The 25,645-nt window shown below is 42.1% G+C and overlaps 1 protein-coding gene across 3 annotated transcripts in view; it reads right to left on the reverse strand.

Annotated features, from left to right (window-relative positions):
• Positions 1-25,645, reverse strand: part of LOC140463298 (VPS10 domain-containing receptor SorCS1-like) — a 1,204,408-nt gene that overhangs the window by 144,310 nt on the left and 1,034,453 nt on the right. The window lies entirely within an intron of this gene.

A 25,645-nucleotide genomic window follows, 5' to 3' on the forward strand; every position in this document is an offset into this window, starting at 1 on the left:
TATGAGCAGTGCTGGCTAGAGTTCATAGCCCTTAAAAGTTACGTCATGCAAATCTATCGATTAAGTTTTTGGGACTGTTAAGTTTCCTAATCAGGGATTCCTGTTTGTGCCAGTTAGAGAAGTAACCTTCTGGAGGCCTCTTACAAACTCTCTCTTTGGTAGTCTCTTCAAGTGAGAATGACACTTGTTCATGGGAATTACCAGGCACAGGGAGTCTCTTAAAGTGGAGAGGTTAGTGCATTAAACCTACAATAGAGTTCTGGTTGATAATAAAACACTGTGAAAATACCATTTATGTTTCAGAAGGATTTACAGATTGACAATCAACTGGCTTACTGCATTATGACACCATCCCCTCCCCCATTGACCAGCACCTCCTGAGGTGAGACATGAACCCAGAACTTCTGGCCCAGATGTCACGACTGTATCAGATGACCAACTCATTCTCTTTATAAACTAAAGCATAACTGACCACTCCCATGCTGCCACTGTGGGGCTAGGAGGGGGACTCGACTGGGGGAGCAGCTGAAGTGAGCAAAGCAAATTACCTCAAAATCACACAACGCTGAAGAAGGCCATTTGGCCCATCATGAGCATACTGGATGGCTCTTCGAAACAGCTACTCAATTAATCTCAGCCCCGTGCTCTCTCCTTGTAGCTCTGTATATTTATCCTTTTAAAGAATTCACTCCTTTTTTTAATGTTACGAGTGAAGTGGCTTTTCAAGCAGTTCATTCCAGATTAAATGCAATGTACAAAAATCCCCTAGTCTTTAGATCTTGCACTGTTTTGTAATGAAAGTGCTTTATAATGACAGATTGTGGAATTGTTTGCTACTAGTGTCATCCAGTAAGATACAACTCAAAGGAATTAAAATTCAATTGAGGAAAATAACTGAAAGCACAAAAGCATTTTGAAAGACAAGTTAAAGAGTCCAATGTTAATTCTAAGTCTTTAACGTGAAAGATTCTGCTTGCATTTGGACTGATTTTCAGTGCAGCATTTTATACAAATGAGACAATGTTGAGAAAGCCATTCAACAGTTCTGAAATACTCAACCCTGACATGTCCTAGCATAAGCTACCCGTCTTATTATATTATATCTGACAACACTCACACAACAAACACCTCATTTGGCTGAACTCCAAACGCTAGCCTCCAGAAACAAAGTCAGGAGGCCCTGTGAGATTGTTAAAAAAAAACTTTGGCAACATACAGCATGTAAACTGAAAATATGGTGACAGCTGTCACATCAACACTTTAAATGAACTGCTTAGCAAATATTGCACTTATTTCTTTGAACCTGTAGATTGCTACCAGAGTCTAACATCTTGAATTCCTCCGAGATTTATGTAAGAATTCTGAAACTGCTCTTATCCTTGAAAGGAAAGAAAACTGCAGTATGGACTTAAGTGGCAAAAAAAAACGTTCGATGAATACTGCAGTTTTAATAAACCAAGACTGCGTAGTACAACAGTTGTGTTACAGAGTGTATTGGTACTGTCAGGGATTAGAACCTGCCACATCGATAATGGTGCTGCCATCAAAGAAGGAGAATCTGCAACCAAAGGTAATGGACAAAGGAATCGCAAAGTCCAATATGAAAGTACTGTTTGATTGAAAGTTCTTTATATTCTGTGGTGAAAGTTAGGTGAACAACGAGAACTGGGAAAATCGTGTTATGCCATTAAGATGACAAACCAGATCATTCCAATTCCCTCATTGGAGTACTGGTTTCAAAGGATGCTATAGATTGGGGTTGGCTAGCTGAGTTTGCAATATCGAGTGACTCCAACAACATGGGTTCAGTTCCCACACCAACTGAGGTTATTATGAAGGACTCTCCTTCTCAATCTCTCCCCTCGTCTGGTGACCCTCAGATTCTGTCATCTCTCTTTAATGAGATGGTGTGGTGACTTTACCTCATTCCTGATGAAGGGCTTCTGCCTGAAACGTTGATTCGGGTGCTGCCTGACCTGCTGTGCTTTTCCAGCACCACTCTAATCTTGACACTGAGCTCCAGCATCTGCAGTCCTCACTTTCTCCCTGGTGACTTTACCTGTTGTACTTGATTCACAGAGGCACAAGCCTGTTTGAGGCATTACCAAACTGGCCGCTGTTTAAATGTTGTCCTACCCAGTAATCAGTTCCGCTGAAGTAAATGTGATTGAATAGTGAGTGAGGAGGATAACACACAGGCTCTTTAACACTCACAGCTTCATGCTACCAGCCATTACAACTCCTAATTCACTTTGTGTCAGACGATTGTCTGGGGCCACCAATTCTGCTTGGATGTGCAGTGACTATAACGAGGTCAGCCAGGTGGACCTCACAGAATATGAGTTCCCTGATTGGGGCAGTTAATGCGGTCCAATCAGGGAGCCCTGGCTGATAGATACAAACAGGAGTGTCCCCGGGTGTCCTTGGAGAAGGAGCACGCGGGTGTCCACCAACACCCTGGAGTTGTGACTGGCCACTTGAGTGTTTCCTTCCCTTTGGAGACTGGATCATTCTGTGACTGTGCGAGGACTGTTCCTGTTGCTGCTTGAAAAAAAAATAAATAAAACAGGAGTGTGCCCGAAAAAGAAAAGGAAAAAAAAACACAAACAAACAGGAGTGTCAGAGGGAGCTGGATCAGTGTCAAGGATTTTCCACGTGGAAATAAAGGGTGATTTGGTGATAGGATACTGGTCTCTATGGAGATATTTCTGATGGATTCCTGGAGGCTGGTATCCCACAATCTCCAACTGCCCCACCCAGTCAACACTTTGGCCTCTTCTACCTCAGATAGCCTTAGAAATAATGAAGAATATGCTTCAGTGTCACAGGAATGTTGGAATAATTGTGTGATCTTGCTCCTTTGATGCAGATAGCCTGAGAACATACAGTTCAGAAGCAGGACTAAGTCTCTTGGCTTGCCTCCAGCTTCCTCCACCGTTCAATCTGACCCTGGCTGATTGGAGTATTTACCTTCCTGCTGATGGCCTTTCAGCCCTTTGCTTATCAAGAATCTATCTACCTCCACCTAAAAAATATTCCAAGTTTTCTTTAATCCTTTAATTTTCAGATTTTTGAATGCCACATTTTTTTAAACTTCTCAGACACACCGCAGCAACCCTGGAAGCTTGGCAGTGCTAACACTGCTCTTTATTTTACCTGGTCACAGGGGAACCACACCATCCACTGACAGCTGCATTGTCAAAATTGCAAAATGCGGAGATTTTGGCTTTCTATTACATTTTTGCAGCAACCAATCTGCTCAAAGGCATCCTTACCGTTACCTTTGATCTCCTCGTATCTTTTAAATTAACTGCTCTCTCTCAACCTGGTTACTGTTCCTGGTTCCCCTCATCTCCATTCCCCTAGTCCCCCTCATCTCCACTCCCCTCGTTCCCCTCATCTCCACTCCCCTGGTTCCCCTCATCTCCACTCCCCTGGTTCCCCTCATCTCCACTCCCCTGTGTTCAAGGTGTACAACATAAACCTTTATCTTGGACATCTGATTTAACAGTTCATTGCCAGATCTTACAGGACCACTTTAACACACCATCAAGTTTTGTCTCCTCTGATTGAAAACTGCTCACAATCCAGAATTACCTGAAATGGAAGGATGGCTTCCTGTCTCAGTTGCAAGCTAATAAATGTCTCTTCCCTTTCTCCTCTATCCTCACTTCCATCATTTGTAATCTGCTCATACTCTGTTTCCTTCCCTTCTTCAAGCCAATTTCCCTCCAAGCTTATCCCTAGTTGTAGCCCTGAAATCAGGTCTTATTGTACATGGCTTTGGAATGGTTTACTGCATTAAAATATAAACCCACGATGAAATCACTTGGGAGTTAGTGCTAAAGAGGTACATGCTCAACAAGTTACCAAGACCAATCAGATACCTCGAGCAATGCCTCCTATCCTAAACTTATATTGTTGCTTTGATTAAGTAAACACAGGACTGCCTTCTCCAATCAGAGCCAGAGAAATGGATCCATTACCATGAAGGGAAAGATTAGAAGAGGTCAGATAATACCTTTGCTGAATAAGTGGGTTATCGAGAACACTATTGAAGGAGATGGAAAACAGCAATATTTGGGATGGAATTCCGTGAAGTGGAACTCAGCCAGCTGCAGGATCTGCTGGTCCATGGAATGATAAAGCAAGAGAAGGAGAAGACCATCTTGGACAAAGCAACCCCAGCGATTGTCATCATAGAGTCATGGAGTCATTTAGAAAGGAAGCAGACCCTTCGGTCCAACCCTTCCATGCCTACCAGACATCCTAAATTAATCTAGTCCTATTTGCAAGCATTTAGCCTATAACCCTCTAACCCCTTCCTACTCATATCCCCATTTTTTAACTATTGTAATTGTATCAGCCTCCATCACTTCCTCTGGCAGCTCATGATGTACACATGTATCCACCCTCTGCTTGGAAATGTTGCCCCTTTAGGCCCCTTTTCAATCTTCCTCCTCTCACCTTCGCTTTGTGCCCTCTAGTTCTGGACTCCCTGTACCCTGGGTAAATGATCTTGCCCCTGCAGCACCGATGCCCAGTAGCAGCAGTGTGTACCATCAACAAGATTCACTGCAGAAATTCACCAAAGATCCTCAGCCAACAGCTTCCAAACCCATGACCACTTCCATCTGGAAGGACAAGGGCAGCAAACACATGGGAACAACATCACCACCACTCACCATCCTGACTTGGAAATAGATTGTTGCTTCCTCACTATCACTGAGTAATATTCTGGAACTCGTCCTTCATGACAATATGAGTCTATCTAAATCAAAGGGACTGCAGCAACTAAAGAAGGCAGCTCACCAGTACATTCCCCAGTGTAACTAGAGATGGACAACCAATGTTGCTGAGTCAGTGAAGCCACGGAATGAGCAAAAGGGGACTGGAGTTAGAAAACTAGCAGGTATTGAGGGGGTATAGGGGTATTGAGGGCATGGGGAACTGAACATGAAGGTTTTAAATTTGGTGCAAAGGGAAATAGGAATTCAATGTATATAACTGCTGCCCTCAGTGCCTGATCAATAGAAAATGTTGCTCAGGATGTTCCCATCCCTAATTAATATTCAAATTACTCCTCTGAACCTGAATATTATGATGAAAATATCCCCTACTACACTGATGTACAAGATGAGTAGTATAATACATCTTTGCTGTCATTTATGATCAGATCTGTATGATTTACACCTATCATCCTGGGAACCTGATTGAGTGTTGTAAGAGCTGAAAGGTAATATTAAAGTCTGCTGCATCAAATGAGTTGGATGATTTAATAAACTGATATATTTCAGCACTGATGATTATTATGATGAATGACAATCATGTTTATCATTGTTAGCATTATATCTGGCTGTAGCTATAGCCACCAAAATACAGGATAACATCCTGACCGTGTTACAGGGAAAACAGCTATTATAACTCGAGATAAAAACACATTTGTTCATTAAACTAACTTATTGCTGTAGGAGGAAAATTCTGAGAAATGGATTGACTTAGAAACCCAACCCACAAAGAAAAATGATGGTTTTTATTTATTCTTCAATTTCTTAAGGAGACTGACAGCTTTATGATTGAAGTAATTAATCATCTCCAGAATCTCTCTGTTCCATCTAGGGAACTTCAGAAACTTTCCCCAAGAATCCCAATGAAATCCATCCCAGCTCTCATCTAGGGATTACTCGTTTGGAGCCTTGTAGAGTTGCATTTCTCCCGCATCTGGAATTGCATTCGACGAGTGTCCTTGATGTGGAGTCAATGGAAGGAACAGAAGACCAAAGCACTACGCTCCCTCTCCAGTTTAGTTGGAATGAGATTTTATTTTACTCACTCATGGAATGTGAGTGTGACTGGCCGGGTTCATTTTTCATTCTGAAATGATGGGGAACTTCCTTGCTGGATATAACTGAGTGCTCTGTGAGGTGACAACAGAGGATAGTTAACAGCCAATCACATTGTTGAGGATGGATACACATATTGGCCAGAGTCTGGGGAAAAGATAGCAGGTGTCATAGAAACAAAGAAAATAGGAGCAGGAGTAGGCCATTCGGCCCTTTGAGGAGAAAGTGAGGACTGCAGATGTTGGAGATCAGAGCTGAAAATGTGTTGCTGGAAAAGCGCAGCAGGTCAGGCAGCATCCAAGGAGCAGGAGAATCGACGTTTCGGGCATGAGCCCTTCTTCAGGAATGGAGGAAGAGAGCTTCTTCAAGGAAGGATTCCTGAAGAAGGGCTCGTGCCTGAAACGTCAATTCTCCTGCTCCTTGGATGCTGCCTGACCTGCTGTGCTTTTCCAGCAACACATTTTCAGCTCATTCGGCCCTTTGAGCCTGTCCCACCATTCAATATGATCATGGCTGATCATGCAATCCCAGTATCCCATTCCCACCCTCTTCCTTTGATTCCTTTAGCCACAAGGGACACACCCAGCTCCCTCTTGAATATATCTAATGATCTGGCTCCAAAAGCTTCCGGCGGAGAGAATTCCACAGGTTCACAACTCTCTGAGTGAAAATAAATTCTTCCTCATCTCAATCCTAAATGGCTTACACTTTATTCTTAGACTGTGACCCCCTTGATCTGGACTTCCCCAACATCGGGAGCATTCTTCCCACATCTAGCCTGTCCAGTCCCATCAGGATTTTATGTTTCTATGAGATCCTCCCCCCATTATTCTAAATTCCAGTGAGTACAAGTCCAGCGGATTTAGTCTTTCTTCATATGTCCTTCCTTAAAGGACGTTCATCAACTAGATGGGTTTTTACAACAGGTTGGCATTTACACGGTCACCATTGCGAACACTAGCTTTCTATTGCGAATTGATGCAGAGTGGAGCTTACATTCCATGATGGGCATTCGTACTCATGGCCATGGTCGGTTGACCAAGCCTCTGGATTAGTAGCCCAGTAACATAACCACTCTGTCCCAATAAGCAAGCGGGATGCACCATGCCTCAAATTTCAGCCTACAGCGGTGAGACTGCCAGACCCAGGATTACAGTGTAACCCAAAATGTTTTAATGGTATTAAAAAAACTGTGTGTTAGTGGAAAGAGTGAACACAATAAGCCAAATGAATTTAGCATGAAAATACTCATTGAGTCAAACAGAATCTGTAACAAGAGGATAAGGTCTCACATTTAAAAATTGAAGCTATGTATCAAGTGCTGGAAAGTGGGCTTAGTGCAGATCGGTCAGTGCAGAATTGTTGGGCCTAGGGTCTTTTGTGTGCTGTGTGACAGGATGATGGTTATCAGTCACTGGAACTGAATGCTTCTGCTCATCTGGATTATTTCGATTGGGATCTTTCTCTTGGTAATTTGTATGATGAGAGACAAGTGTTTGGGTATGTCACTCACACCTTTCCTAACACTTGCAGCTTTGCTGAAATAGTTGATGAGGAAAGGCAGGAAAGTCCTTTTCAAACAGGATATAACGAGTCTGCAAAGGGATGGAGATAGGTTACATGACTGGGCAGAAATTTGATAAATGGAGCATGATATGGGAAAATGTGAACGTGTCCATTTTAGCAGGAGGAGTAGAGAAGCAGTATATTATTACAGCGTGGAGAAACTGCAAAACTCTGGGGTGCAGAGGAATCTGAGAGTCTTAGTACTTCAATTGCAAAACAGTAGGATAGAGATACAGCAGTGATTCGGAAGTAAATGAATGCTGTCATTTATTGCAAGACAAATGGAATGTAAAAGTAGGGGCATTTTGCGACAATTGTATAGAGCATAGGTGTGATCTTATCTTGGTCAGTGTGGACAGTTTTGGTCTTCTGCTTTGAGAAAGTACATTATTACATTAGAGGCAGTTTAAGAGGTTCACTGACTGAGTCCTTGGATGAGGTTATCTGATGAGAAAAGGTTAAGGCCATAACACCATAAAAGATAGGAACAGGAGAAGGCTGTACGGCCCCTTGAAGTTACTCTCCCATTCAATACGAACACAGGGGCTGATCTGACATTCCTCACGTCCACTTTCCTGCCCGTTCCCCATAACCCTTGATTCCCCGACTGACCAGGAATCTATTTCAGCCTTAAATAAGGACTCTGGTCCCACAACACTCTCTGTAGCAAGGAATTCCAAAGGGTCACAACCCATTGAGAGAAGAAATACCTCATCTCAGTCTTTGATTGGTGCCCCTTTATACTGAGATGATTCCCTCTGGTACGAGACTGTTCCATGAGGACAAATGTTCGCTCAGCATTTACCCTGTCAAGCCCGTTAAGGATTCTATATGTTGAGTAGGTTGGACCTGTATCCATTGGAGTTTAGGAGAGTGAGAGGTACTCTGATTCAAACACATTACAAAGCTGCAGCTGTTTGACAGGATAGAAGCTGAAAGGATGTTTCCTTTATGGATGAGCTTTGAATTAAGGACCACAGTTTAAAAACAAGGATCTACCAAGTAAGACAGAGATGGCGAGATTCAATTTTTTTTTTACTATTTCAGCAAGTGTTGGAGGCAACATTATTGAATATTTTTTAAAAATCATAGAACCTGTGCAGTGTGGAAGCAGGCCATTTAGTCCATCAAGTCCACACCAAACCTTTGAAAAGCACCCCACCCTATAACCCTGCATCGGTGAATCCACCTTAACCTACACATCTTTGGATCATGGGAGGAAACTGGAGCATCTGCAGGGAACCCACACAGACATGAGGAGAATGTGCAAACTCCACACAGAGAGTCACTGAGGCTGGATTCAAACCCAGGTCCCTGGCGCTGTGAGACAGCAGTGCTAACCACTGAGCCACTATACCACCCACAAATGTTGATAGGCTCTTCACAAACAAGTGAGTCAAAGAATACAGCGGCAGACAGGAAAATGGGGTGGATTAGATGTTTGAGGAACACCAAAGGGCCTGAATGACCTTCTCCTTTTCCCAGTCAGTAAGGAACAAGTAAAAGGACTACATCAGTGTTTATGTTTTGTATGATTGTGGATAAATTCTGAGGAAACTATAGCAGGAATAAAATCAGTCTTACAATTGCTGTACCTTCCTGCTGTTTTGATATTTTCTACCATTGACATAAGGGGAAGAATTAAATATAGTACATGGTCGAGGCATGTTTGAGGGATTTGTAATTTTGTGCTTTCACCACCTGGGCAGTGGGTTAATAGTACCAACATTTCTCATGAAATAAATACGTTTCTTAAGGTGTTATTCTGTTTTGCAAGTATAGATAAATTGAACAATATTTTATTTACTTGAAGACTATTGTTTCTTAATGCAACGTTTACTTAAAAACCTACATTTGGTGATTATTAATCATTTAAGGAACCAATTACACAGATAGTGTCATGAGTTTCACTATGTACATAATGGATGAGATTATCTCTTTAATTATTCCAAAGAGATAGGAATATTTGAGACAAGCTTTTAAAACGGCCAATCACTAAGTGCTAACATGTTTCCGTTTTGATGATATAGTAATTCTGTGGGAATACGGGAAATTTCATTGGCTGATGAAGGAGTGATGTTCAGCCTAAAGGGAAATAAAGTGTGTCATAATGGGGAATAAGTTAAAAAGTTATAATTCCAAAACTGAGAGGTTTAGCTGATACAATATCCTTTGTGAGTAAATTTCAAACATTTCCTATGAAATCACACATGCTTGGATGAACAGAAGGACTAGGAGCAGGAGGAGGCCATTCAGCCCCTTGAGCCTGCCCTGCCATTTAACGTGATAATGGCTGATCTCATCTCGGCCTCAACTCCACTTTCTTGCCTGTACCCATAACCCTTCAACCTGTTGCTCATTAAAAACCTGTCTATCTCCTCTTTCAATTCCCAACATCCTCTGTACTCTGGAGTTGTAAATTCCACATATTCATGACCCTGTAAGAGAAGTAATTCCCCCTCATCTCTCTTTTAAATGTTCTGTTCCTTATGACCTCTTGTTCCAGACTGCCTCACAAGAAGAGACAAAAGTTATGACGCTGTTCTCTTGCATTCATTTTCATCTATTCCAGTGTCATTAACCTTCTCAATCTCCCTACTTTGGGGTGCTATGTGGACCTTTTCTTTAAAGTACTTTCTAGCTCTGAGAAACAAAATGACAGCTGAGATAATGAAGTGAGAGCCGCACAATGTATTATTAAAGACAAAGCAGATCCCCAGGACTGGCTTCGAGACTTGATGCCATTAACCGTGAAAGTGGTTTACGAACATCAAATGGACTTTCACTTGATTGCTACTACTCAGCAAAGAAACAAAAATAAAACACTGACAAATATCTCAGGCTGAATTTGACAGTCCTTTGGTTAGGTGTCATTTTCACTGAGATTTGTGGAGGGTTTCTCTCTGCAATGCCTTGCAGGTTTTCTCACATTCGTATCTGAAACACATGTCATGAACTACCTACTCCCCTCCTGTGGTGTCCCTTTCATTTGATGCTAGCCTGATTCAGTGTAGCCAGAGAGTTCCCCAGTGCCTTGCATCTCTCAGGTCAGGCCAGCATCCCTGGTATATTGTCCATTCTGTCAGCGGCTGGCATTTCGGAGTTGCCCACAATTCAGGACACTTCGATGCAACAGCAGGCAAGGACAGATTGGTGTCTCTCTTCATGGACAGGAAACTGAGGGTCCTAGTGGATGTGATGGTATAGCGGACCATGAGAGGAGACCACAACATCCAACCTGGCCAACCTGCCCTGTAACTGGCCTGCAGTGAGTCGGTTCAACTAATACTTGGTGGAAAAATGAGGAATGGAAAATGGAGAGCCCCTGTCCCCATTACTGAGGACATTGGGCATCAATACTGTGGTATTGAAGAATCCAACAGACATTTTCTACAGCTAACAAGTATATCCAAAAAATGACATTCCTCAGGAGCACAGCCAGCCTTACATAAAGCCAATACATTATACAGAACAGCAAGCTCCTAGAAGCACACCATTATTTAAGTGATCTCCAGGGTACGATGGACTATGAGACTTATGTTACAGTGATTATACCATGACAATATCTCTGAAATGTACACTGATCCACTAACCATGAAATATAATGTAACACAACATGAGTGTGTAAACACTATTGAATTAGAAAGAGGGCAGGAGGGAGAGAGAGACAGACAGAGATGGAGAGAGAGAGACAGAGAGAGAGTAATACCAGGAGAGGTTACTTAAAAAAGATTTTTAGCATTTACAACACTCTGAAAGAGGTTTACAAAAATTGTTCCAGGGATTGAGAAATGTCGATTCTGAGTATTACAGGAGTAGAGACTGTTACACTTGAAAAGGAAAAGGCAAAAATCTGATAGAAATTTTCAAAATTGCAAGGAGTCTGGACAGAGAGATTGAGAAACTGTAGCTGCTGGAAAGAGGTTTGCGAAGCAGAGGGAAAGATTTAAAGCATTTTACAAAAGAGGTATGGGTGAGATGAGAAAAGAAACATTTTCTCTAAATGAGTGGTTGGGATCTGGAATGTACTGCCTTGATGTGGTAGAGATGGGTAAATGTGAGACATTCAGATATTGGATGATTATGTAAGCATAAATCACGTGCACAATTGGAGTATTGAGTCATACAGCAGAGAAACAGACCAACTCATCCATACCCACCAGGTTTCCCAAACTAAACTGCATTTGGCCCATATCCACCAAACTTTTCCTATTCGTATACCTGTCCAAATGTCTTTTAAATGTAATTATACCAGTAACTATCACTTCCTCTGGTAGTTCATTCTATACACACTGTATGAAAAAGTTGCCCCTTAGGTCCTTTTTAAATCTTTCTCCTCTCACTTTAAACTTATACTGAAGAAGTGTCACTGGACCCGAAAGATTAACTCTGTTTCTCTCCATAAATGCTGCCAGACCTGCTGAGATTTTCCGGTAACTGCTGGCTTTGTTTCCCATTTCTAGCATCCACCATTTGTTTTTTTAAAAATATGCTCTTTAGTTTTGAACTTCCCCATCCTAGGGAAATGATCTTTGTTTATCCATGCTCCTCAGGATTTTATAAGGTCACCCTCAACCTCCCACCTCCAGGGGAAAAAGTCCCAGCCTATCCAGCCTCGCCTTATAACTCAGTCCCTCCAGAGTCCCAGCAACACCCTGGGAAATCTTTCCAGCAGTCTTTCCAAATTAATAATATTCCTCTGATAGCAGGGTGACCAGAACTGTAGGCAGCATTCTAGACGTGGCCTCACCAATGTCCTGTGGAGCTGCAACGTGACCTCCCAACTGCTGGACTCAGTGCTCTGACCAATGAAGACAAGCGCACCAAACACCTCCTTCACCACCCTGTCTCCCTGTGACACCACTTTCAAGGAACTATGTACCTGGAAACCTAGATCTCTCTGTTTGACAACACTACCCAGGACCCTACCATTAACTCTGCGAATACTGTCCTTGTTCATCTTAAAATTGCAACACCTTGCATTTATTCAAGACTCCATCTACCATTCCTCAGCCTATGGTCCAATCGATTAAGTTCCCTCCATCATCTTAGACGGTCTTATGGGTGGCATCTTATGGGTGGCACGGTGGCACAGTGGTTAGCACTGCTGCCTCACAGCGCCTGAGACCCGGATTCAATTCCCGCCTCAGGCGACTGACTGTGTGGAGTTTGCACGTTCTCCCCGTGTCTGCGTGGGTTTCCTCCGGGTGCTCCGGTTTCCTCCCACAGTCCAAAGATGTGTAGGTCAGGTGAATTGGCCACGCTAAATTGCCCGTAGTGTTAGGTAAGGGGTAGATGTAGATGTAGGGGTATGGGTGGGTTACGCTTCAGCGGGGCGGTGTGGACTTATTGGGCCGAAGGGCCTGTTTCCACATTGTAAGTAATCTAATCTAAAAAAACAATCTTCCTCACTGTCCACTATACCACCAATTTTGTGTCATCCACAAATTTACTAACTATGCCTCCTAAATTCTCATCCAAATTATTTATCATGGCACCAAGAACAAGGCACTCAGTCCAGGCTCCTTGGCTGAGTTGCCTCTTCATTTGGATGGTTGACGTCCCAAGCAGCCAAATTGGCACTTAGACCATCATCATTCGTCCCTCAATGACACTACAGTTCAAGTTTCCCCATGTGAGTGTGCGTGTGAAAATATGCGTGTTAGAGTGTGGGCAAGGCAGAGTGCGTGGGAGAGAATGGGAGCCACTTGAAGCTGCCTTGTGTATAGACACATGGAGTTCAAAAGCCAAAAGGGTTTTGGCTCTATAGCATGGTGTGCGCCCATGGTGATTATTGTTTCTAAATCTGGGCATCCAAACAAAACGAGGAGGAAGCTTCAATACTGGATCTTAGGAGAAGGGACAGGCCATAAGAAACCTGGAAGCAGGAAAACACAAGACCTTAGATGTCTCTCACACTGACTGAATTGGAAGAAAGTCCAATTGTAATCTTCAAATACATGCGTATACTAAAAAAGGGGAGGTGTAGTGGTGTCGGATTAATTGTGGCGCTCTTTCAAAGAGCTGGACCATTTCAGAGGGCAGCTGCAAGTCAACTACATTGCTGTGGGTCTGGAGTCACATATAGGCCAGACCAGGTGAGGATGGCTGATTTCTTTCCCTGAAGGAGATTAGTGAACCAGATGGGTTTTCCCAACAGTTGCCAATGGCTTCATGGCCATCATTACACTCTGAATTCCAGAGAACTATTGAATTCAAATTCTAACCATCTGCCATTGTGGATTGTGGACTCAGGCCTCCAGCACATTAGCTGAGTTTCCTGGTTTAACAGTCTAGCTATAATGCTATAGGGCCATCACCTCCCTATGTAAATTGACACAGACTAGCAGGTCATTGTACATTTTTACAAAGATTACCAGCAAGAACAAAGTTTCAAAAACACTGGTAAAACTGTGAGGACAATAAACTCTACAAAAGCAGAATCTATTCCATTGGATGATACAGTGCAGCTGTAATTTTACTAATTCATGAACCCATCCACTGAGCAAACAAGAACATGCTCCTGGCTGATTATGTCAATTCACTGAAGATCAGTTGAGTGATATACATGTCAATCCCACGTTAATTTCTCCTGTCATCTTCTGCCTACCGGCTGGTCTTTTATTCCTCTTCTCCTGGTATTATACTCTCTCTCTTCTGGCCTTCTTGTGTTTCAATGATGTTCACACACTTTAAATATCTCTCTCTCTCTTCCATGTCGATCAGAAAAATCCCACATTCTAATGTAGAAAGTGACTTTGTTGGTGGTTCAGGCACTAGCTGTGAACATGGCTATAAAAAAAAAAGGATTTCTCTGCAAACACGCAAACACAGATCTGCAAATATTATTTCATTTGCTGTCTTTTCTCAATATTCTGTCCTGCTTGGGAGTTTAGTTTACCATCTGTCATGTCAGATGAATGGCTGCTCTCTGCTGACATATCTCAGGGCTGCTCATTCAATACAAAAGACAGTGGTCTGGGCTTGGGACAAACAACAGAGCATAATATCACTGGGTCATCCTCCCCCTCATGCCAAACTACCTCTTCACTTCATTGCAGATTTTGAATCCCTGCTGACTTGATGTAATTTACTATTGCAATGCCATAATAGTAGAGGAATACTCAGCACACAAAGCCCAGAAAGCTGTATTCAATAACAGCCTTTAGGGAAACTAAATGGAAAGGCATTGCTCCCAGTGTTGGAAAATCTGGTCAGTGCAATGATCCTTCAGGTCACTTACAATGCTTTTAGTGTATATCTTGAAGAGGTAACACAGACTGACACTTCTTACTGAAAATTAATAGAGTCCTGATGCATAGCTTGTTGTGGGTTTTCTTAGTCTCAACCTATGGCTTGTTCAAAAGATATTCGCAATCATTCCTGTTTTAATTGCAGGTTCAATTAATTTTTAAAATCATAACATAATAATTACATTAAATGTTATTACATTTTGTTAGTTTATACATCATTATATTTTGATATATATTTAGATGTGGCAAAATTTAGGTATAATAAAATTGTAAATTAAGCAGAACAAATTGTATTAATTGTTTTCAAAATGACATTCTGCCTTACTTTTAGCGGTCAGTTCTGACCTTGTCACAAGCTTTGTTTGGTGAAGTCACTTTGCCTGATGAAGGAGCAGCACTCCGAAAGCCTGTGATTTCAAATAAACCTGTTGGACTATAACCTGGTGTCATGTCATTTCTGACTTTGTTCACCCTGGTCCAAAACCAACACCACCCCATCTTGTCAAGGAAGACAACTTTAGCAGTGAATTGTTTGTTCCTGGAGTTGCAGTCAATTCTTTACAACAGGACTTGTGTCAGGACATGAGAGCCCTGTTGATTTGTAGTTAAGACAGAAAGGGTACAGAAAATTCACTTTCAATTCCTTCTGGTGTCAAATGAGATTCCAGGTTCTGGAGGCTCCGTGCACTTTCTGTATATCAGAGTTAATAAAGGATTGCTGATGCATTGCTGTCTCTCAGTTCAATAAATCCAGTTTACTTCATAAGAATTACCTGCGTTAGCATTCATATGACCCAGCCATAGCTCAGATGCATCACCTCAAACCTCAGAATCAGATGGTTAAGTCCTACCCCAGAATCACAATATATACACTGACTATCTGATTAAGTACAGAGAGGAAGTGACATAATTTGAGATGCAGTCTTTTGAATAAAGTGTTAAACTGAGGCCCTGTTGACCCTCTCAGGTGGACATAAAAGATCCAGAAATACTACAATTCGACCAGCTGGGTAATTCTCTCTCGGGTCCTTCCTGACAAGGTGGTGGTGAGAATTCTGCTGCAGTCTGTCCAATGCACAGGTGCCCACAGAGCTGTTGGAGAGGGAATTCCAGGATTTTCACCCAGTAACAGTGAAGGAGCTGTGATATAGTTCCAGTCCAGGATGGTGAGTGGTTTGGAGAAAGCGAGCAGCTGGTGGTGTTCTCACGTATCTGCTGTCCTTGTCCCTTGAGGTGGTCAAGGCCGTGGGTTTGAATTACTTCCTTCCTTCTTCTTTCAGCTCTTCTCACGTTACATTTTCAAACATTCAAGGACATGGGACAAGTGTAGGAAATTGGGATTCGCACACCCTTAGTGGTAGCTATTGCCAGTGCAGACTCGATGGGCCAAAGGGTCTTTGTTGCATTGTTTGACTCTATGACTATCTACACTATCATTCTTCACATCAACCATCATTTTTGGATTTGACAAGTGGTCTTTATGTTCAGATTACCTTCTTGCTTCCATCTGTTCTCATTTACCTCATTTTCTATTTTTATTTTTATTTTTAGCTCTCATTTACCTACATTGATACATTTCTGTGCTCCACTGGTTATTTATTCTTCAAACAACATCTCAGAAACAGTTTATCTAAGTCATTATCTCATTTTGTCTGAAGGAATTGCAGTGCACAAATTGATTCCATGCTTTCCAAAAGACAAAGGTGTCTACCCTCCAAATACATGTCATCGGCTGAAGAACATTTTGGACATCCTGAGATCATAACAGATGCTATATAAATGCAAGTTGTTTATTTTTGTCAATATAGACATAGTTTGGGGCTTACCCACTTTAGGGTTACTATCGTGGGATAAAATTTGTAGATAAGCGCTTCTCAAACATTTTCTGTGACCTGTGGGAACAGTATAATGTTCATGCTTTGTACCCTTAATAAAAACATCTTAAGTTAAAAATAACGAAAGCACACATGGCCATTTGAGTGGGCAGGACTCTCGACCACCTCCTCTGTCATCCCAACCAATACATAAGACTCCTCAGCTGATAGGTCATTCTGGCTTTTATTGTGCAATGTGTACCTTCCCTTCAGGAGAATTCACTGTCAGGGATCATTGTCACAAAGGTAGGTAATTTATATATTTAGGACTTGGTTAATTAAAATAGAGACAGATGGATTTTGTTCTAACTTCTGTGAAGGAAATTCATTTTTAAGAGGTCAGAATTCATTTGGAAAATGGCCTAATTACATAATTCGGCATTAGTGGTGCTGGAAGAGCACAGCAGTTCAGGCAGCATCCGAGGAACAGCGAAAACAACGTTTCGGGCAAAAGCCCTTCCTGATGAAGGGCTTTTGCCTGAAACGTCGATTTCGAAGCTCCTTGGATGCTGCCTGAACTGCTGTGCTCTTCCAGCACCACTAATCCAGAATCTGGTTTCCAGCATCAGCAGTCATTGTTTTAACCGAATTGCATAATTGTCAAGAAAGCATGTGAATTAGATAGTGCCTTGCCAAGTGCCTGTGGTGTTAAATGTTAATGACATACAGAAAAATAATTGAACAAACAACCGGGGGAGAAAGTGAGGGCTGCAGATGCTGGAGATCACAGTTGACAAGTATGGTACTGGAAAAGCACAGCAGTTCAGGCAGCATCTGAGGATCAAGAGAGTCAACATTTCAGCCATAAACCCTTCATCATGGATCAGCCAGTTAGTAAGAAATTAAAGAGCTAAAGTAGAATGATATTTGTCTGGGATTGAGTATTGGAAAAGTATAAATGTATTGTGAAAAAAGCTTGAATCTATGCTTTCTATGTTTAGATCTTTACAAATTGATTTACTCACATGGATGTGTTTGTTTCTGCGGTTTTGCACAATAGAGTTGTGTTCTTACGTTAAAAGAACATTGAAAGTCTAGTGTGAATATGTTCAAAGATTAACCACCAGAGTAACCAACTGCACAAATTAAACACATGATCGATTAAGCAGGTTTCACTCTGAGATATGACATGTTCAATATTACCATCAGCTGGGACCAGGACATTATCTGACTACAATCATGAAACTCCACCTGCTCGCTAAGCTGCACAAACAGAAAACAGTTACATTGCTGCAATGCCTGCTTCATAACTTGTGATATATTTGACAGTTTTGAATATACTAACGCATGGCGTTAATCACTTCCTGACAAATCACTATTTATTAGGCCACTTTCTCTGATATCTATCACAACCTTCCTTCTGTACTTCTGGACATTGATTTAGTCGCTGCTCTAATGTCTGCTCTTCACAAACTTGGATCTTTGGATCCATTTGCTGAAAAGGTTTTTATCTATTGGTGATTGCTATGCTGCTGCTTTGTGCTTTTCAGGGTCACAGAAGTCCACTGGACCCAAGGGTCCATCGAGTATGCATCAGTGAGAAGTAGCCACCTGAATATTCTAATCCCAAAATGGAACATTCTCACCCGTGAAGGCCCTAATAAATTATTCCCATTTCAAGACTGGTTTTATTGGCTAAGTGTGACTGTCTGAGGCTCTGATAATAATAATTTTTTATATAGTTTTCCTTTCAATAATTCCTGCTATCTCCAGCTTAAATAAATGCATTCCACCTTTATCAGGGGTTTTAATAATGAATTTCCTGTCTTTTCTAAAGCCTCAATAAAACTTTCTAACTTTCTTCTTCTGTTAGATATTCCCTGCTTAGACTTTGAATATGTCTTCTTATGACTTTAATAAGCCCCTGCAACATCCTCAGGTCTGTGACCTTGGCATGTGCGGCTTTTGAATTCTCTTACCTCATGGTACCCAGGTGCTGCAGACATGACACTCAGACTGAGCTGCAAATATCTCTCATCACTTGGCGCTTTCCCAGCCTGTAGTTCCTAGCTCAGTTTGCCCTTGCCTATCAATGACCTTAACTTTATGCCAGATCATCTGATGGCTAATCATTGCTCAGCTGAATCCTGACTGATAACGGCTCCCACAGACAAGTGTTACCTGATGCCATTTGTAACTGCAGTGGAGTTAAGAGTGTGGTGCTGGAAAAGCACAGCAGGTCAGGCAGCATCCAGGGAGCAGGAAAAATCGATATTTCGGCCAGAGCCCTTCATCAGGAATGAGGGCTCATTGTGTCCTAACTGCAGTGGAGTGTCTAACACTCCAACCTGAGGAAGTTCTGAACTCTGTCCTGCTACTGTGTATCTCTTACCAGATCTGAAATGGTTTTACCACGGACTGTAGATCCTTGTGAATCTTACCATGAAGTTTTTCTTTCCAGGTTCTTGCATGTTCAGGTCTTCCTGTTGCTGACTGTCTATTTGAGGTGAATTCTTAAAGTTGCATCTCGAGGTATATTCAGACTCCACTGTTTCATCATGAGACAGTGAAATGGATCGGTACCCACCATGTGGCCCAAGGATTGAAGGTCATGAAAGACTGATTCTTGATCAGGAGGGAATCAAGGGGAAAAGGCAGGAAAGTGGCTGTGAGCAATGTTGGATCAGCCATGATCCTATTGAATTAAAGAATCCCTACAGTATGGAAGCAGGCCATTTGCCCCATCAAGTCCATGCTGACCTTCTGAAGAGCTTCCCATCCAGATCCATCCACTACCCTGTCCCTCTAACCCTGCATTTCCCATGGTTAATCCACCCAGCCTACACATCCATGGACACGATAGGCAATTTAGCATGGCCGGTATACCTAACCTGCTCATCTTTGGATTGTGGGAGGAAATCCATATGGACATGGGGAGAATGTGCAAACTCCACACAGAGAGTCGCCTGAGGCTGGAATCGAACCTGCGTCACTGGTGCTGTGAGGAAGTGTGCTGACCACTGAGCCACCATGCCACCACCAATGGCAGAACAGGCTTGAGGGGCAGAATGGCCTACTCCTGTTGCTATTTCTTGTGGTCCTGTGGAATCCTCACCACAGAGCACTGTGTTGTATGAGGATGTCTGCTCAATCATACTCCACAGAGAAGGTGTGATGTTCTCATCCTTTTTTGGGGAAGGGGTCTAGAGAGCTCACTCATTCTGGCATGGCAGCAGAAGGTCACTTGCTGTTCTATTGAGAGAGGCCCTTGCTTCAAACAAGACATAGAAATTGCACATTAACAGCTAAGTGAAAGTGACATTGATGTGATAGACATTGTTATAGAGATGGTAAGGCTAACCTGGGCCTTGGGTCTTAGTCCCTTGATACCAGAAGCTGTTCTCTCACTTTCTCTCAAACAACACCCTCAGAGTGAGTGACCCCTGGACACTCTTAATCCTTTCAGACCATCCTTACCCAACAACGCCTGCAACCTGTAAATGGCTAAGACTCTGATATGAAAAGAAAGACTTGCGCTTATATAACAGTTTTCATGCCTGCTGCATATCTCATGGTGTTTTAAAACCGGTTGCAATCCCAGTTGTAATACTGGGAACACAACCAGCTCTGACAAACAGCAGTGTTTGTGAGACTCTGATTGAGGGGTCAATGTTGACCCAAGCTGCTGGAAGAACCACTCGTTAGTCTTCAAATTTGAAGCTGGGAATTCTTAACAACCAACTGAGCAGGTCAATGAGGTCTCAGTTTGACATCCCATCTGAATGACACACAGGCGCAGATTTTGTGTGATCTGCATGGACAGAAATTGAAACTAACTCATCGCCCTTCCTTCCCCAATCTCCCACAACTACAAACAAATCCCGTCATCCCTTACCCCCTCTGAAACTAACAAACAGGTTGAATGGGAAATTAAAAACAAAAGAATTGTGGATGCTTTAAATCAGAAACAAAAAGTGAAGTTGCTGAAAAAACTCAGCAGGTCTGGCAGCATCTGTGGAGAGAAATCAGAGTTAACGTTTCAGGTACAGTGACCTTTCCTCAGAATGGTTCTAAGGAAGGGTCACTGGACCTGAAACATTAACTCTGATTTCACTGCACGGAATCTGCCAGACCTGCTGAGTTTTTCCAGCAACTTCACTTTTAGTTGTAGTTTGAATGGGAGGATAGCTAATAAAAGTAGAAAATGCTGGAGAGACACACAATAATCAGTCAGGTAGGTTGGCACCATTTGTGGAGAGAGCAGATGTGCAGCTGCACACAAGAAGTTCAAGAGCCTTATTGAGAGATAATGGAGCAAGCAGCCTCAGGGATAGTGTATGTGCAGAATTAAATGTCGAATGATCCTGATAATTTAATAAATACTTGTTGAAAATCTTGAGTTATGGATATACTGCATTCTTCTTTTCTCTATTAAGCATTTATAGATTCATTTTAGTGTAAAAGTGTCCAGTTTGTAGGGAATTATCAACCCATTTGACTTAAATAAGGCACAATCATAAACTAAACATGTATCTGTTGTGACCTCCCCGTCAAGATATTTCAGATTAGTCTCTCAGTCTGCAGGTAGCAGGTACTGACCTAAAGCACATCTCTTATTCTGGGCAGAGGAACAGGTGACAACAATTAATAATCTTGATTATTGACTTTTGAATTTTGCTTCAACTTGGCATTTAATTTTATTCTTGGGGTGGCACAGATGACATACAAAGCGAGACTGGAGTGGGTAGGAGAATATTCATGAAAGTTTAAATGAATTGGGGCAGGGGGGTGTCTCAGAGAAACTTTTTCACTTTTAACAGGCCGAGGCAGGGTAAAAGCAAAAAGGATGTTCCCTACACTTTCATGTCACGCCAAAACATTTGGAGAATATATTGCGAAGAAGACACAAGGAAGCTACAGATGGCTATAGATCGATTGGTTGAGTAAATGGGTAAAACTCTGGCAAATGGACTGTACTGTTGGAAAATGAGAAATTGTTCACTTTGATAAGAAGAATGAAAAAGCAAAGTGTTAATTAAATGGACAATGCCTGTGGGATTCCAGGGTGCAGAGAGATGTAGGTGTTCTGACACAAGTCATAAAACATTAGGATGAAAGTAGATTACATAATAAAAGTTGATAAAAAGTGGAGCAGGAAAAGTACAGCAGGAAAGTTTCAGCAGAACCAGATGAAGTGTTCTGACCCGAAATGTCAACTTTCCTGCTCCTCTGATGCTGCCTGACCTGCTATACCTTTTCAGCTCCACTTTTTATCAATTCTGACTTCCAGCATCAGCCTTCCTTACTGTCTCCAAGCAATCAAAGTTATTGCATGTTCTCCTTTATTAAAAAAGGCATTGAACATAAAAGGATTTTATGCTTTTGCTAGACAATGCATTAATGGGGCCACATTTCAAATACTGTGTACAGTTCTAATCTCCTTACTTTAGGAAGATGTAATCACATTGGAGGCAATTCAGAAGAGGCTTAGAAGATTGATCCTCCAAACGAGTAGATTGTCTTCTGAGGATAAATTGGACATTGAAAGATGTGCATGTTAGTGTGGATGGGCTAAATTACTCAAAGTGTCCAGGAATGTGCAGGCTAAGTGGACTAGCCATGTAATATGTGGGGTTATGAGGATGGGGCAGGGCTGAGGAACTGGGTGGGATGCTCGTCCAAGGGTTGGTACAGATTTGATGGGCCAAATGGCCTCAATCGGCACTGTGGGGATTCAATTATTCCGTGATTCTTTGCTCGCTTATTCCCACTGGAGTGTAGAAGAGTGAGGGGTGACTTGGTTGAAGTGGACAAGATTGTTAGTGGTCTTGACAAGGTGTACACTGAAAGGATGTTTCCTCTTGTGGGTCAGTCCAGCCCCGAGTCTGTTGCACTGTTGTAAGATTTGGGATCACCCTTTCAGCACAGATTCGGGGGTTTTATTTCTGTCAGAGGTTTGTGCAACTTTGGAACTCTCTGCCATAGAATTCTGTGGAGGGGTGCAGTTGTTGAATATTTTTAAGACAGAGATGGAGAGTCTGTCATGAAGCAGGACAATCAAAAAGTTATCGGGTTATGATGAGAATGTGAAATTTGAAATACCGACAGATCATCTTAGTGAATAGTGGGGCAGACTCAAGGGCTCGAATAGCCTAATTTTGCTCCAATTTCTGATGTTCAAACATTTGCATATTGCCCCACCAATTCCATTACAAAGGTTGCAGCCTTCCCTCCACCAAGAATATAAAAGTATGGAACAGTTGGCATTGAAACTGATATGTAACACAATAATCAATTTAACTGTTCACACTGAATCACATTCTGATGCATTTGTCACCTTACCTTTCTCTCATATCAATGAAAGGTCAACCTTAAACATAGGATCTAGCTAAACTCATTGACACCTCAAACATGTCTTTCCATTGTGCTCTGTCGTCCATCAATCTACAACAAATTTCATTTATATAGAACCTTTAATGTAAGAATGTGTCTTTAGAAACTTCAAAGGAATGCAGCTGGTTTAAAAAAAAATATTGAGTTGAAGGACTTATGAAAGCAATGAATGTTTGGTTTGGCTGAGGTGGCCATGTTTAATGGGGGAGAGGATGAGGGATGGGGATGTCTAGGAAAGGAATTCCAGAGCTTCTTGCCTGGAAGGCCCCAGTGTTCCTGATGGGATGAAGGCAGTGGACGTGCACAACAATCCTGAATGACTGGAGGTCTACACAGCCGGAGGAGATTACTGAGGGGATGGGTGAATTTTCACAGAGGCAGAAAACCTCTTAATCTGTAGAAAAATGGCACGAGGGCCTGAATTTGGAAGTTTCACCACACCCCCCAAACAAACATTTACCATTGTCACAGGGGTGATTAAGGGTGGTGTGGAAGTTGGGTTGGTGTGAATTGACAAGTCTATCTGCCTCATACCAGAGGTAAATCTCAGAAAAAATGTCTGTGCACTTTCAACCTGGTCAGAGATTGTATAGAGCTGCCAAAGGTCTTTGAAAAAGTAAGGTACCCTCTTGTTTATCGTCCTGCAATACCTTTGGGAGAGAGAAGTCACCCTTTGGTTGAGGTAAAGTGGCCTTTGCAACTGTTAAAAGTAAACATGAAACTATATAAATCGTGAATAAGCTCATAAAAAGCATCTGTCAAAGACACCTTAAAACAAACCTTCCAATTCAGTGAGCAAACTTACATCCAGAACCTCACCCTGAGGTACAAATCTTTTCAAAACTCGCTAACACTCTTAAAGGGATCTATTAAGCTTTTAAAACTCATGCCCTTTAAATATTTGAAAATGAAATTAGTAGTTTTCTAAAAAAAAAGCCTGCTCTTTCACCATGATTGTTCACATAAGTCTGAAGGTTATAAATATAAGATCAGTGTTTTATGAGTGATTTCATAGCCATCCATTATCACAGGGGGGTACCTGTCAATTTACAATTTCATTGACTGCTCCGCATGAAAACAAACTCTTTAAGTGGAATCGTGAATTCTAATAATTGTTTGTACAAGGAAGTTAAATGTTACAAATAAGGTTTTTATCAATAAGAATGTTATTTTTGAAATAGCAAGGTCATCAAAGACTCTTAAGAGGTTTATTTAATCTCTACGTGGGTCCTGAGATCTCTCTGTAGTATTCTAGGGGCATTGGCAGTGTAAGTATGGATACGGTACATGAGTTAGTAATAGTTGATATTAAGTAGAACTAAGAACAACATTGATCCATCCTCCTGAACTTTCTGGAACAAAAACTGGAAACCGAAACCAGTTTGAGTAATCACGAAGTTTGCCAACTCCAGTCAGAAGCATTCTTGAGAAATGTATAATTCTGCTAACCTCCTGCACAATCAATTTCTTTTCTCCACCTTAGAGCTATTTATAATAAATGAAACAATAATTAAACCATTTATTTTCTTGTCCTTATGAACTTTCTGTCAGGGCTCTCACCCAAGTGCCCAAATAAATCTCTAATTTCTGGAAATACTGAAGAAATTCTAGAGCATTGGTGACCTGGCGCCAAATTCCAGTTTATTATTCCTGAGCTTTTCTTGCAGTAAATTTACTGCTTTTTTTTTCAAATATAGTCCCAACAGTGATCTTGCAAAATCAGAACCAAAACTGGAAAATAAATATCTGACTAATTCTGATTAACACTATAAGATCAAATTCAGCAACTGAGAGACAGACAAAAGCCAAGTGTAAATTTACATCAAAAACTGTGTGGATGCAATGCTCCAAAACCCCACACCATGGTGTGGACAGCACGGTGTCACAGTGGTTAGCACTGCTGCCTCACAGCGCCAGAGACCCGGGTTCAATTCCCGCCTCAGGTGACTGACTGTGTGGAGTTTGCACATTCCCCCGTGTCTGCGTGGGTTTCCTCCGGGTGCTCCGGTTTCCTCCCACAGTCCAAAGATGTGCAGGTCAGGTCAATTGCCCGTAGTGTTAGGTAAGGGGTAAATGTAGGGGCGTGGGTGGGTTGTGCTTCGGCAGGTCGGTGTGGACTTGTTGGGCCGAAGGGCCTGTTTCCACGCTGTAATGTAATCTAATCGAATGGTCCTCCCAAGCCAATGGGTGGCATGGTGGTTTAGTGGTTAGGACTGCTCCCTCCTAGCATCAGGGACCTGAGTTCAATTCCACCCTCGAGTGACAGTCTGTGTGGAGTTCTCCCTGTGTCTGCATGGGTTTCCTTCGGGTGCTCTGGTTTCCTCCCACATTCCAAAGATATGCAGGTTAGGTGGATTGGCACTGGGAAATGTGAGGTTACAAGGATGGGATGGGATGCCCTTCTAAGAGCTGGAGGGGACTCAATGGGCTGAATGGCCTGCTCCCATATGCAAGGACTTCATGACGAGTGGAGTTTGGCTCAAAAACAAGGCTAGCTTCTGTCAACAGACAGGGGAAATTGAGAGGAGTGCATTGAAAATCCTCCTGCTTTTTGCAAACAAGACCTTACCAAGGCACAAGGGGCTGGGCAATAAACCTCATAGGCTTGAATGCCTGGGGATCAGAATTAATATAAACCAGCAGACTATGTGCTATTTGCTGTTGATTTTTCAATTTGTCTCTCAGAATGGATAAGAATTCCTGTCACCCAGCCCAGTTTTACCAAATAAAATCATGGTTTTGGCTAGACTCATTTGCATCAGAGTACGCTTGGAGT

The sequence above is a fragment of the Chiloscyllium punctatum genome, chromosome 38, assembly GCF_047496795.1.
Source record: "Chiloscyllium punctatum isolate Juve2018m chromosome 38, sChiPun1.3, whole genome shotgun sequence".
Taxonomy (NCBI): Eukaryota; Metazoa; Chordata; class Chondrichthyes; order Orectolobiformes; family Hemiscylliidae; genus Chiloscyllium; species Chiloscyllium punctatum.